At 42.1% G+C, this 14,640-nt stretch overlaps 1 protein-coding gene across 40 annotated transcripts in view; it reads right to left on the minus strand.

Moving 5' to 3' along the window:
* LOC127379623 (receptor-type tyrosine-protein phosphatase delta) overlaps positions 1 to 14,640 on the minus strand; it is a 353,106-nt gene that overhangs the window by 124,544 nt on the left and 213,922 nt on the right. Inside the window, exon 1 of one of the 40 annotated variants that reach the window (XM_051429434.1) lies at positions 2,246 to 2,824. The exons of the other annotated variants lie outside the window; for them this stretch is intronic. The gene's annotated coding sequence lies outside the window, so the exon portion shown is untranslated. Of the gene's footprint in view, positions 1 to 2,245; positions 2,825 to 14,640 lie in introns of those variants that run through there. 40 annotated transcript variants of the gene reach the window in all.

Here is a 14,640-nt window from a genome sequence, read left to right on the forward strand (position 1 = left end):
TTGACTTCTCTCTAACATTCATTCTGGGAAACACCCCGTTGTCCCTCCTAGACACTGTCAAAAATGTGGGATATGATTTCTAAATGTGCTTCAGGCACAAAAAAACTGGAGAGAAAGTACATCAGCAGGCACACAGAAATGGCCCAACTCCCTTATAGACACTTTCTAAACCCTTATATCATTTTTCAATTTAATAGCTTACATGCCATGAACTGTTTGTATCCTTCTGTCTCTCTCTCCCTCTCTCTCTCTCTCTCTCTCTCTCTCTCTCTCTCTCTCTCTCTCACACACACACACACACACACACACACACACACACAGAGGTGAATAACACAGAAAAGCTTGACTCATTTTTCCTTTCATTTCCTTTAGTTACTATAATACAGAATAAGCTTTTCATAAATTTGCATCAAGGTTTTTCCACAAAAAAGCTATACATTATTTCACAGGTTTTTTAAAATGTCATTTAGTGAAGGACGAGGGTTTGAGAGAAGATGGCTGCGTCAGTGCCGCTTTTTCCATGACTGAGACACTTTGCTCCCTTCAGCGACTTTGGATAGCAGCACTTTAGACGAGCACCACCTTTTAGTGCATATCCATTTTGTCTCCTCTTTTGAGTGCCGCTGTCGCAAACAGCAAAATTGGAAATCGAACGTGTGGTGACAGCCTTAATTGCGCTGTGTCAAAATTGGCCGAAGTGCTAATTGTTTGAGCTGGGAACTGTAAAACATGTAAGACAGTGGAGGTGCTGGGGTGAGCTCTCCTTTAGTGCTTACTGGCTATAAACTGGGAATTGCCTGAGCAAACACACATGTACACTAATTTGCATGCTTAAACACACACACTCACTGGCAATTCAAACACCTCACTAGCCTACTCCGCCTTCAATCACTGCCCTTTCATTAGGCTCAGACAGCACTATATTACAACGCTTATGGCCCTCTTTTTTTTTTTTTTTTAAAGCTACACATGCATTTTTTTTTTTTTTTTACACCAAAATGCCTCCTAACATTAACTGCAGATTACAAAGTCTTAATTTTAAACAAGCCGATGGTACATAACCAGTTATTTTGTGAGCTTTGGCAACCACTAGACCTACTACGCCTATATGTTGCAATTGAAAAACTTGGGATGAATGGGGTCTTAGCATTGGTAACCTAAAATCCCTTCTTCATGCCTTGCAGCCCCTCTCTACTGCATTCCCCCTCACTGACTGGAGAGAATGAGTCCCCTAGTGGCCCAACTGGAACACTGAGCACAGGTGGTGTGCACAGCTCTACTGGAAATAAAGGTTCACTTTCACCTGATTGACAGAATGGTTGCGTGACTGACTCTGACTGCCTGCCTGCCTGCCTCGCTAATATTTATTTATTTTTAACATGTGAGCTCTTTAAAAGGCACCGTCAACTTTAAACCCCCGCGAAAAATGAAGAATGTGTTCTAAAAATAAGACGGATAAAGATGAGGGATCTCTAGAGAGTTGCAGAAATGCACTTTGAAAAAAAAAAAAAATCTTCACAATCGGGTCGCTGGGAAAAAGGCTCCCACAACTCTAAACGGGTCCGCTCAATCATCTATACTTACATGACAGCGCCACATCTTAAAGTGAGCTTAAAATACCATGTATGAGCCCCACGGTTCTCTTATTTATCGCAACATAAAGGGCAACTAATCAACAGCAGCCTCACCCAAAGTACAACATTAACGCACTCGTTTAAAATAGATCTATTCCGGAGTGGTGATCGTTATGATTATTGAAAATCATACAGATTTTTGACAGCGATCGCCTCTCCAAACCTCAACATAACCCATCCGCACACCGTGACAAAAACATTCTACCTGCACATTCACCGATGTGAAGTTTACGTGCAGGTACACGTCCAATAGAGAAATTAAACCATTTGATGAAGGGTTTTTTTTTTGTTTGTTTGTTTTTTATGCCATTATACATTTGCTGTACCGTGGCTCCGAGAAGGCTACTGTATCCAAGCTTGCGCGCATTCACAAAAACAAAAACTGTGCGTAAAGCAAAATGATGGACACATAAAGAGAGCGGCTGTACACCGACACACGCCAGCCAGCATTAGGAGAATGAACCCAGAACAAACATGTAGCACTGCCTCCAGCTAACATGTTTGAGGCAACTTCACGAAGGCTCTATACGCACACCTGAAATCACTGCGGCAGCGACTTCAGCAGGCTAACCCTCTCCAAAAAAACTCACAGGCTTGTCAAACAATCTTACCTTATCACCATTTTGTGGCCAGTTTGAAACTCAGTCTCTCCTCTCTCTCTTTTTTTTTTTTTCTTCTTCGGAAAGACAAGTCGAGAGTTTTTTTTTTCTTTTTTTTGGGTTGTTTTTTGTTGTTGTTTGTTACATCCAGTAATGACAGCCGAGTCCGGGAGGAAATAAAAATAACGCGGAGGAAAGAAATCCGTCCTCAGGTTCTTCTTCTTGTTGTTGTTGTTGTTGTCCCCCCCCCGGTTTGTTCGCTCTTATTTCGCTTCTTTCCGCGAGTTGTCCGTCTGTAGCGCGTGAACCGATCGATCGCGGCGATAGGAGGAAGGAAACACGCACGTGGAGCGCGCGTGTTCTGTATTCTCTGCTTTGGGTCTGTCTGTGTTGGTGCTCGTTAGATCTTCATTGAATTGAACGTGGCGAGACTGTGGTTGTGTTTGAAGAGTGCGGTGTGGCTGGGACACACAGCCCCCTTGCGTTCGCTCTCCCTCTCTCTCTCTCCCTCTCTCTCTCTCTCCTTCTCTCACTCACTCTCTCTCTCTCTCTGTGTGTCTGTCTGTCAGTCAGTCTGTCTGTCTGTCTCTTTCTCTCTTTGCCGAGACCCAAGCACGGACTAAAACCCCAGGCAGAGAAAAAAACGAGAGAGAGAGAGAGAGAGAGAGAGGTGTGTAGGAGGGGTGACGTCACTTAACGAGGTCCCACTTTCCCAATTCTCCTGGATCTCCCCCCGCCTCCCCTCCACACACACACACACACACACACACACTGTCCACTGCTGGAATGTGCACTTGGACATGGCTATTTCAGCTGAAAGATTTGTGTTGAAGAGAGTCGTGGGAGTGTGTGTGTGTGTGTGTGTGTGTGTGTCTGCGTGCGTGGGTGTGGGTGTGTATGAGTGGTTGGGTGTGTGTCTGCCTATGTTAGTTATTATAGAGCTTCAGCTGTGTTATCACGAGGGAGGATAGTAAACACCTACTGTACCTGTATATCAATAATCCAACCAAATGAATGTCATGGAGCAGCTCAGAAGAAGAACTGATGAAAATGTGTGAATAGAGGCCCATCAGAATGATTTATGTGTGTTCTATGTGCGCGAGTGGGTCGCCATCAGTGGTGGAAATAGTACCCAGACACCTTACTTAAATAAATACCAAAATGTAAAAATATTCCATTACAAATACAGAAACACACACACAAAAGTATTAAAGTATTCTCTGTAAAATTTACGTTAAGTATAATGTGAAATTAAATACTCACTATGCAGGCAAAATGGCCTTTTGTCAATTATACATTATTAGGCTATATATTATACTCTATGCTTATTACTGATGCAATAACATGCAGGCAGCAGCTACCTATTTTATACACTATAAAAATGCACTTATTTATATGCTCATAATAGGGTTTAACATCTTAATTTGAAAATCTCTGCGCTATAGCTGTTAAGTATAAGAGTAAAAAGTGACAATGTTTCCCTCTGAAATCTAGATAAGTGAGTATAAAGTACAATATAACTGAAATACATATAAAAAATTACCTCAGGATTGTACTTAAGTACAGGACTCGAGCAAAGGGATTTAGTTACTTTCTACATGTGGGCAGGTCAGAGGTGACGCCTGGCACACATGCACTTCATGGTTTCGGGTGATGTCAGCCCCAAAAAAACCAAAAGTCATCATGTACAATAAAGTCACTACAAACTTATCGCTGCGAGCCACAGACACACTATAAGCCCCTGGAGGGATACTATATTGATTTTGTTGTCAGACTGTACTCGAATGTGTGTGCGTGCGTGTCTATTGGGGAGGCATATCATCTGCCATTTTGTTTATTTTTACCAAAGGCATTGCTTCTTTACGTAGGCACAGAAGCTGCCTTCACATACATTATTCTCCAAGGTCAGCCTGTTAAAGCAGCCAAGTTGGGCAATAACCTCTATAACCCAGGTGTAAAGAATGATCACACATTTCATTTAATGATTCCAAGGCGTGATTCATTCACTTCCACATCACAGAATAGACATAATGGTCCACAACAGTGCATAAAGGGACAATATTGCTCCTGATAACACACTCAAGTGCACGGTCCTCTGATGTAGGGCTACAGAAAAATAATGGCCTGGGGAGACAGATGACTATGACCAATTGTGTTTTGAGAAAAGTTGCTTTTGTGGCAGCAACCCAAACCTTCTGATGAACAACCTAGCCCTGCAGACACAAACATCTAGCATCCAACAATAGTAGTCTTAGAGACAGAGAGACAGACTACTGCAGTCAGCAGATCTGTTTTCTTACCTGCACTCAGACATGTCATGTATCTGATTGAGTAACAGTGATGGTGATTTATACCTGCAAATTATACAGAGAGCTCCATTTTCTAAGGGCAGAATTTGATACAGCCTCCGCATGTCGATTTATAGGCCAAAAGAAAGTGTTGGTTTTGTGACAATGAACAATAGAGAAACTTGATGAAATTACTGTTATGTGAACTATTGCCCTCGACTGCTGGCTGTGAGAAAGCATTGTGGGAGTGATAGCTCGTTGTGTCTAGAGGCACAGTGTACTGTAAATCACAAATGATCTGATTATCTGACTTTCACCAATGCAATTATTTGGAAAATATTCTTATTTATCAGGAGTAAGGGTGAAGGCTGAGGGTTGGAACGCTGTTTTGGTTGTGACGAAGCTATGCCATTCCCAGCACATCCAAACACTGAATATTTTGGTTGATAAATCTCAGTACTCTTTAAGAAAATGATTTCAGTCCTTTAGCTTCTGCTGACATTCACTTTCAATGCATGACTATAGGGAGCTCCTTTTTCCAAAATCCGTCACCTGTATTCATGATCTTTGAATATAATTGGATGACACTAGTTATTTGATTTACAATTCTGCTCTGCATCCAACCTTGTGCTTTCATATTCTTGGCACCAGCTCTAACAGTAATCCAGCAGCACTTGTTGATAAATGGCGGCAAGGGTTGGATTTATCAAGAGCCTGCCTTGCTGGCCTATCATGGCTGAACTCGTGTCGCCCAGCAGGACACGGTCGTCTATAAACCAACTGTCCTTCAATAAGAAGGATCCAAGACTGAGAAAACCTCTGTGCCGGACTGAGATACAGCATTCCCACATGCCGCAAGTTTGCCTATTAATACTCCTGACAGTAGGAGGGCCGTTTAAATTAATAATAAAATCTCACTTGGCACATGTTTTCTTTGTTGTAGGACAATGGCAACACATTACTATTATGTGAGCCAACAGTGTTTGATATATTGCCACGGGATGGTTTACATTCATACGTGTGTGGGGTCATGCAAAGTGTATCACTGATTGACATTTACTATGTAAATACAATGCAAATGCAGCTAGTGTTGCTAAAGGTTATACAGTTTCAATATGCATTTGCTTTGGATGAATAATGTAAGCAAATCTTTTGATGTATGTGTTTCTCTGTGTACCTGCCTACACAGTAAATCTTTGGGGACTATTCTGACTTTACAAAACTAATTAGCATTGAATATTCTCATTTATTTTGATTAGTTTTTTTTCTTTTCATGAACAATGGTAGTGGGTTGTCCCACAGGCTGCCAAAGAATAATTTGAATGCAATATTAAATGATGAATTTAGTTCGTTTTAGTATTCATTAGCAGTTACATATCACTGTCACCTTGGATATTTAAATATTGTGCTGTTTATTGTCAAGCATATAGACATTCATGGTGCCCAGAGGAAGAATTTCAATAACTTTTTGGAACATACATTCATGTCCTTTTCAAGACGAATGGTAATAACTTTGGTGATCCCCTGACTTTTCTTCTAGCGCCATCATCAGGTCAATCAGTTTGTTCAATACTTTGGTTTAAGACCACCTGCAAAACTAATGACATTCCCATCAGACTCCAGCTGTGCTTTGTTTTTAATGCTAATTAGCGAATGGTAACATGAAAAAAAATACGGTGAACACATTAAATGCTATGCCTGCTCACATTAGCATTTAGCACTACTGTGCCTAAGTACAGCCTCACTGAGCCCTTGCATGGCTGTAGTCTTGTTTAAAAACGCCATCCAAGACTTTTTAACACAAGCTCAGTCCTTGACAGCCTCTTTGTTGGATGGTGCTAGAATTGGTGGATCCCTTGAACTTAAATGATACAGTTTCTCTCAGCACTGTCTTTAGTGGTGGCCGTGTGGACTATTCAGGTAACTGTATAAAGCAAATCCATTTTGAGATCTGGTAGGATTTCATTTTAAAGGGTACATGTTTATCTCAGTGGGGATAAAAGTCCTTCTTAAAGTCATACTTCTCTGTTGTATATCAGCTTTAACCTGTCTGGTTCAGAAACAGACAGGCAAGACAGGTAGAAAATCAATCAACTTGTTCTTTAAGTTGCAAGAAAAGAGGTTTGCTTTTAGTCTGCTGAAAGGGGCATTTAAGTAATGCTTGTCAGATGAATTTACACTAAGGATTGGGCTCAGACTGGGTTTTGTTGCTCAATAGGCTGAGGTCAGTTCCATTGTAACTCAATCCAATAACTGCCGTATCAGTTTAACACTTAAGATTTGGGAGGGCTGACAGCTATTTTAGAAGGGGTTTTCTCCTTCATGGATAGCATTTCAGTTCTGGATAAGTTGCTCTGTACTTCTGATCAGTCAGCCTATTTATAATTCTTCATACAAAACTGTCAATTTCACATTTAATATTAGACAGACAGACGCAAAAATACGATATCTTTCACTGTCAATCTTCCTATAGCTGGAGGTGCAGGCCTTTTCACCCTTGACAAGTTGCTGGCGCTTTACAAATGACTGTCAGTCGAGTCATTACTCTAGTTTCTGCGACCTAAAGACAACACCATGTATAATACTGAGGAGAAGAGAGAAACTTATCTGAATCAAAAACAAGGACTGTTCTTTTCAGCTCCTGACGCCCCAGAGTTGATACATTTATAGTCCCCACCTCCCCCACAACCCTGATCAAGTAAACCAGTCATCGTAAAATTAATTTCCCCATCAAGCGAGACTCACGCTCTTTGGGATAACAATCTATCTTAAGCGGATAAATCTAATCCAATGTGTTGAGATTGACTTGTTTATGGCCGCTGCCCAAGCAGTCAAGAGAGGGAGAGAACGAGCGGCGGATGGTGGGGTGGGAGGCTAAAAGCGACAAATGCCAAGGTGATATTACACACATCTCCAAGGAACGAAAACTGTAAACCAACACCCAACTGTAGTCCTTGGCCGAGACATGTTATACTTCTCAACCTTCTTAGAATCTGTCAGACATGATGGATGGCGAAGCATACTGTCATGCTTTCTTGAGTAATTATCATATAGCCAAAATCTTAATAGTCAGGACTTAATAGTCAAGTTCATCACAAATGAAACACAGGATTTTATGATGTGGGGGAGTTTTTTTTGTATAGTCCGAGAGCCAGATTGATTGCCATAATTATGTACTTGATAGGGAAGAAGTTGTTAAATGGTCTGATGCCGGACAGCTGTATACAGAACCTCACACAATCAGTGATAACATCTATATAATTCACTTAGTGACCTACATAACTTGGAAACAATGAGAGCTGTATGACACGTCCCCGGGGGCAAAACATTCTTTAACGCCTCCTGAAGCCAGATTATTAAATTAACCCTGTTTATGTTTCCAAATGATCCCCATGGAGAGTAACCTGGACCTAAGATGGTTGTGCAATGACAAAAAGTGAAAACTGGGTTATTAATGACACATTTGGATAAAAATAGGTATGACTCTATAAAGAATTTTCTGTTACAGAGAGTACCTTAAAACGTCTGAAAACTTCACATTTTAGTATTTCTCTGTAACATTAAATATTCATGACTGAAAAAAAACAGCAATGGTCAAAGTTCAGATTTTGGGAAAACATCTTACTTATTATTGTTTATTGAAAGTTTAACAAACAAATCTCAGCTAATCTGCCTCGTCAGGACTATGTGGGTGTAGTTTGATCCCATTTGATTGACAGTGCAAGGACATGAGCAAACAACCCCCCCCCTGCTGTCATCACATTTCAATTCAAATGATGATAAACTTGACAGATGCACAGAAATATATGACATCAACATTTTTTTAACTTGGGAAATTGTTGTGCTCTCTTAGGACCCCATCACTCCTTTTAAAACGCTTAATGAGAAAATAGATCTTCAGGGCCTTTTTAAAATTCATATCAACATTGCGGTGTTGGACAGAACCTGGAGTGAGTCTTCTGGTAATATATTAGCTCTTACTGGTGGTGCTGCCAACAGTTAGATATTAACTATATTTGGTGCAGCCTGGTGTCACAATACCTACAGAGCTAACTGCACGTAGACTTAAATTCTGGTGAAGCTGATTACATGTTTAATCTAGCGAGACACTGCCTCAGACTGGAGGAGCTGACTGCAGGCTTATGTTACATGTTTGATCAGCTTTGATTAGCAAGTAAAGGCCACAGCAGGGAGACCGCAGAAGGCCGACATGACTACAGATTGTGCTGTAAGGAGGCAGCAACTATTACTTGTGTATATCAGTGTTTGGAATTCATAGTTCAGTGTGCAACAATGCATAATAAATTTCTGCCACAGAGAGGGTCACAAGCATATTGTCAATGAGAGCACAATGGGCTGCACTCCTAAGCAGGGCAACTTGAACTTTTACATGACCTGAACAGCTCCGCCTGTCAGGGGGCACACCGTGACAAGAGGCACGCGCTTACTCATCTGTTCTGGAACTGCTGAGTCATGGGTAGTCAATATCACCTTATTATGATGTCAAGCGGAATCAGATTCGCGATGAGGCTTGTGGATGGGACCTCGGTTTGATTTAGTTTAGTGTTGGCATGGGGTGCAATGAGCTGAAAAGCAATTAGGTCCATTAAGAGATCAACTAGGATGGCGAGAGCAGCCATGGTGTGCAGCAGCCTGCGCACAGACACAAAGAGACAGATAGAGGTAGCGAGGGAAAGAGGTTTAGACAGATTGAGTCAACTCCTGCCCGACAGAGTCCCACCGTGGAACCTATCTCGGGACATCTGTTCAGTGAAACGGTGCAAATTTGTATCCGAATGTCTGCCTGTGTTTGATGTAATCAGCACCTAACACGTTAGCATCAATAATGTGATTATTAAATTGAGATGGAGAAGGAGGAGTCAAGGCATTAGAAGTCAACCGGGGAAAGTGGATGACCTTTTCCAAACTGATCCCGACCCCACTAACATGTCACTACTGATCAACAGCAATAATCGACTTATTGTGTCAGTCATTTATTTAGCAAAAATGCGGTTTCCAGCTTGATAATTGTGAAAATGTGCTGCTTTATATATCATTTTATTCCACATAAAATATATTTGTAGATTTGGGTTTTGGACTGTCGAAGTATTTTTTTAGTGACCTTACCATACATTACCTTTCGCTCTGGAACATTTTATTTATTTTATTTTATTGACTAAATGATTAATTGATAAGTTAAAGAAACAGATGATTAAAACAGTTGTCAGTTGCACCCTTATTTAGCTAATGAGTTAACGTGATATTTTTTTTTTTTATATCTTTAGTGATACTGGACTAGTTTAAATAATCATTGTTGCATGCTCGGGTTTGTGCACCACCTGTGCTCCCTAAGAAGTGCTTTAGGAAGGCCCCTGTATGGCAAACCCTCCACAGGAATGGAAATAGTAGATGGGATGAAGTAAACCAGGAGGAGTTTGAAGAACTGATGTGATAACGTGGCATTTATAAATACGTTTGTTTTTTGTCTCCTTCTATTAACCTTTTCTTTTCTTCTCTACAGTTTTTCTGTCCTGCCTGAATTCAGACATGCACTCCTGCTTTTTCAGGGTTCTTTTCCCATCTCCCTCCACTCCCTTTCATTGTCCTTTCATTTATTTAAATCTTCCCTACTCTAAAAGCCTTTTACCTTCTCCTGCCATCACCTTATCCCAGTTGCTCTTTTTTTTTTTGCCCATTCTCTATGCTGCTCTCTACATCCACTCCTTCTGCTCACTACCTCTTTGACTTCCTTTCCCCAAACTTATAGTGACACACACCTCATCTTTGTCTATATCTCTTTCTGTCACCACCTCGCTCTCTATCCCTCTCTCTTTCTTTTCCTCTCTCTTTCAGCGGGTGCGGGCTGGCATCGGGCATTTACGAGAAGCCTCTCACCGGAGCCGATTGATCATGGGCATTGTTTTGCGCCGGGTCCTCCATTTTACAGTTCAGTGTTCATGAAAAGGAGCTTTTGCCATTGCTATCTGTCACCCCCCCCCCACCCCAAAATGTTCTCTCTCTCTCTCTCTCTTTCTCTCGGCAGTGATCCCCCACTGACATTTTCACAAGCGCACCTTCATCAATTTCACACCTCCAATGCCCTCCTATGCCAGTGTGGAAGGGAGGAGGAGGAGGAGGAGGAGGAGGAGGAGGAGGTGGAGGTGAATTGATGGGTGAGTGCTGACAAAGCCAGCTTGAATTCGAAGTCAGGGAGTGACAAAGTTCTTCAAGTGTAGGACCGATAGGACATGGAGGGCCATCAATATGTGCGCCATCAAAGTCTGCAAAATAAACAACTGCACAACGTCAAACAAGTGTTCCAATTCAAATGTCTCCAGTAGGATCTATGAAAAGGACTGTTTCGTGATGTTGACCAAGTGTCGCATCTCAGCTTACCATATGCTGCCTCCTAGTTTGCATCTTTCTCATTTATTCCTCCAAAGATGAGTCATGCAACCTATGCTATAAATCCAATAATGCAATAAAAAGGTGTGATGGGAAAAGCCAAGCAGAAGGTAAACATTCTCTGTGCTCGCTTCCTCCCTTTAGTCTTGGGAAATTAGGCCATTCTATCATCAGCCAACTGGTGCATTTATGAGCTGCTAAAGTAATTGGCGATTGCAGCGAGAGATCTCTGCTGAGGCAAAGGTAGCCCATTCACCTCAACACAGCCTTAAGCTAAATGCCTGAATGAAATAACAGAGAGGAGATGGAGTATGAGGAGGAGGCGAGTGGAGGAAAAGAGAGTAGCAAGGTGCCTCATTCACTGGCTCAGGGGTTTATGGGATTGCTCCCAGCTGTCACTCTGTGTAGTGAATCCGCAGCACCGTAATATCTTAATTGTTTCAAATTAAATGCTCGTAAAATGGCAAAGGAAATGAGTTTTTCTCTCTGGCTAATCCAAAGCAGCCCCTTGACTTACATCTGGGCCCGCTTTAAGTGAGAGGGGGTTTAAAAGGTGGAATGGCTCCCACATGAGATGGCTATGGATAGGCTGGAGTGGAATTAGTTTTTATAGGTTGTGAACTACGAGCCAATCGCCGTGCATATGTGAATCACGTGTGTCAAAGCATCCCTAGCTCTTTTTCTCTCTTTTATTTGTCTCGCTATCATTTCCACCTATATCTTCATCTGTCACCCCCTTCTTTCAGTCTTTCTTTACATGTGTGCACATGAGTTTATGTGTGTACTTGTGTATGTTTATGTGGTGGATGTGTGCGCGCAGAGGCTTATCATAATAAACAGTCTAAATCTCCTGTGGGGATTCACACATTTAGTCCCGCACCCCGTCACCCCCTCATTCTCCCCCCGGCACTTCAGAGACTCAACTCATTCCACAGCACACATTCAAATCACTCAACCAGCTAAAGCGTCCTGAATGACAACAGCCTTGTTGTCAAACACACGTACACACATATACGCTCATGTATGCATGCACATACGCATGTTGGCATACATGCAAACACAGACGCTTATGAAGCACTTCCCACCTCAGTCACCAAGAATAATCGGTGAGAATACTGCTATTTACTCACAGTACATACTATGCATGCAATTTACACACTAAACATATGCCTTATGTGTGAACTCAGTGTGACATGCTTTTCATTGCTTTTCTGAACACAATTCCCAGTCTGAAAGGATATCAGAATTTCCTATTTGCCCCTGTTAACTTGACATCTTCCCTTCCATCCTTGCACAAATACCCTCTCGAATTGAAGCTCCTACCAGGCAAATCCAGCAGACAATTATGTGTCATTACATCTGCAAAGTGGTTTGTGTGGTGGGGGCTGTAGGTGGTGGCGACGGTACGGGCAGTGAAGTAGATTATCTTAAAATGAAACACCAACTGAGAAGGCCTGACACCTCTTCACTTGGAAACCAGACACTGATTGAAAAAAGATAGAAAAAAAAAATCCTAAGCGACATTATTGCCTCACAATGCAGGGAGTAGCTTTCACTCTGATCAGCAGATGGTGATACAAGAGTGCCGTGGTAAAAGTTAAACTGACAAGTGCTACCAAAGTTTCTAACACTGCTGCCATCAATGCTCTGATCTGCAGTTAGTAACATAGAGGAAAGCGGTGTGTCTTTGTGGAAATGTTTCAAGTTACGTCTATGATGATGACACTATGTTTCTAGATACTGTAAGTTTGTTAAATGTGTAAATCCCACTGTCCTTGGCTGAATCCATCCACCCATCTGTACGTATTCTCTGCCAAACTCCAGATCAAGGTCCATCTTCCACTTCTTAACATCTATATTGCTCTCCCTTGTGCTGCATTGTTTGTAATGTACAGCAGAGTATTCTCTATCCTCTACTCTGATGCTTCACATCCCATCTCTCCCCTCTCATCTCTACTCCTGGTTCTTTCATTTCCACTTTGCCCCGCTCCTCCCCTACCCTCTCTTCCTCTCTCATTCTGTTCTTCTAGCATCCTCATTCCCTTTTTTTCCCCCTCTGTATCTCTTATCACCTCCACTCCTCCCAACCGTTTGGTTTTGTTTTGCTTCCCCCCCTGCACACTACACAAGTTCTCCTCCTCTTCTCTGCTCCCTCACATGCTGTTGGATACTATCCCACCCTTCCTATTGCATTTTCTGTTTACCTCTGTGTCTGTCCCTTTACCATTGTTATTACCTTTTCTGTCCCGTCTGTCTGATTATCTTGTTACCACTGCTCTAGCAGCAAATTTTCTTGACCCAATCCCTTTTTCTTCTTCCCCTTCAACGTCTCCTTCGTGTCACTTTGACTTCTCTCTTTGCACTACTTAACCAGCCTTTATCTTTTTTTTCCCCTTTCTTTTCCTCCCCCTGAACTTATCCTCCATTAGTTGTTCCTATGCGTTAGGCCAGAATATGCCCTATCACTGCCAGTCTCACACTCTGTCTCACTCTCTCCTCTCCTCCTCTCTGTCTGCCATGTTTGTGGCCTTTCGCTCTGTGCACATCTAATGGCTGGGGTGTAATCCACTGGCTAATCTGCTGACAGCCTGTGTGACAAGGCATTAGCTTTGTGTCACTGCCTACCATGCTGCCTCTCAGCGTGTGTGTGTCAGGGGGAGAGAGAGTCAGAAAAAGACAGGGGAGAGAGAGAGAGAGCCTATGAATGTTAGTGTGTCCACATGCATACGAAATATGTTTGTAAAACTTTGCGTACATACTAGCGTGTGCGATAGGGTGTAAGTAATGGCTTATGTGTTTGTTGCTCAGTGTCAACTGGATGCCCAAGCGTAAAATTGATACTGTAGCCTCCTCAGTTTTGCATGACCTTTAACCTTTCCATTTTTTCCACTATTTATGTCCACTGCTGCTATTTTTTCTCTCTCTCTTTGGGGAATAGCAGTTTTAATAAGATGCTGGGTCAGAGTGCTAGTGGATGCAGCAAGAGGCAGACTGGGCAGGACAGGCCAAAGTAGCCTTGTCAGGGTGCCTCGCTGGACTGTCAGGCATCCAGCCATGTCAAATCAGGCTCAGTTTGTAACCCAACATTGGATTTTCTATTATTTCCACTGCCATTTTTTTTAGCAGAAGCTTTTTTATTGCATTTGGCACCAATGGCTGCTGCTCATCTTCAGATTATTTTCATTACTGATTAATATGTAGATTTTATTTTTATTAGATAAATTGTCTATATGAGTTTCTCAAAGCCTGTGATTATGTCTAAAAAAACATTTAAAAAGCTGGGAGCAGCAAATGTTTACCATTTTTGCCAATGATTTAATAATTAATCAAAATTCTTGTCCTCGACTAATTATTCCAGCCCTAGTTACTGTTTTCAAATAAGTGGGTGCTTTTTGCATGCAGACATGATAATGTGTTGGCATGTAACTCCATGTCCTTTTGCTTTGCATAGCGATCCACAAAAAAAAACCTCATCTGAAGAGCCAGTTCCCACTTCACCAGCAGAACTCACCTTGCATTTGCCCACATTTCTCTCTTTTTAGCTTCTGTTCCTTTCTTTAGTGGTCCCTTTCCCTGCCTCCACCTGAGTGATCCTGTTATCACAGCTGACCCCTCACTAGATCTGTCGACAGCCAAAGAGATTACACCGAAGGCCGCGGAACACATTGGGCTCCCCGTTTGACGTGTGGGGGGGGGGGAGGATTGCCTGATCCC

Source organism: Dicentrarchus labrax, unplaced genomic scaffold, assembly GCF_905237075.1.
Source record: "Dicentrarchus labrax unplaced genomic scaffold, dlabrax2021, whole genome shotgun sequence".
NCBI lineage: Eukaryota > Metazoa > Chordata > Actinopteri > Moronidae > Dicentrarchus > Dicentrarchus labrax.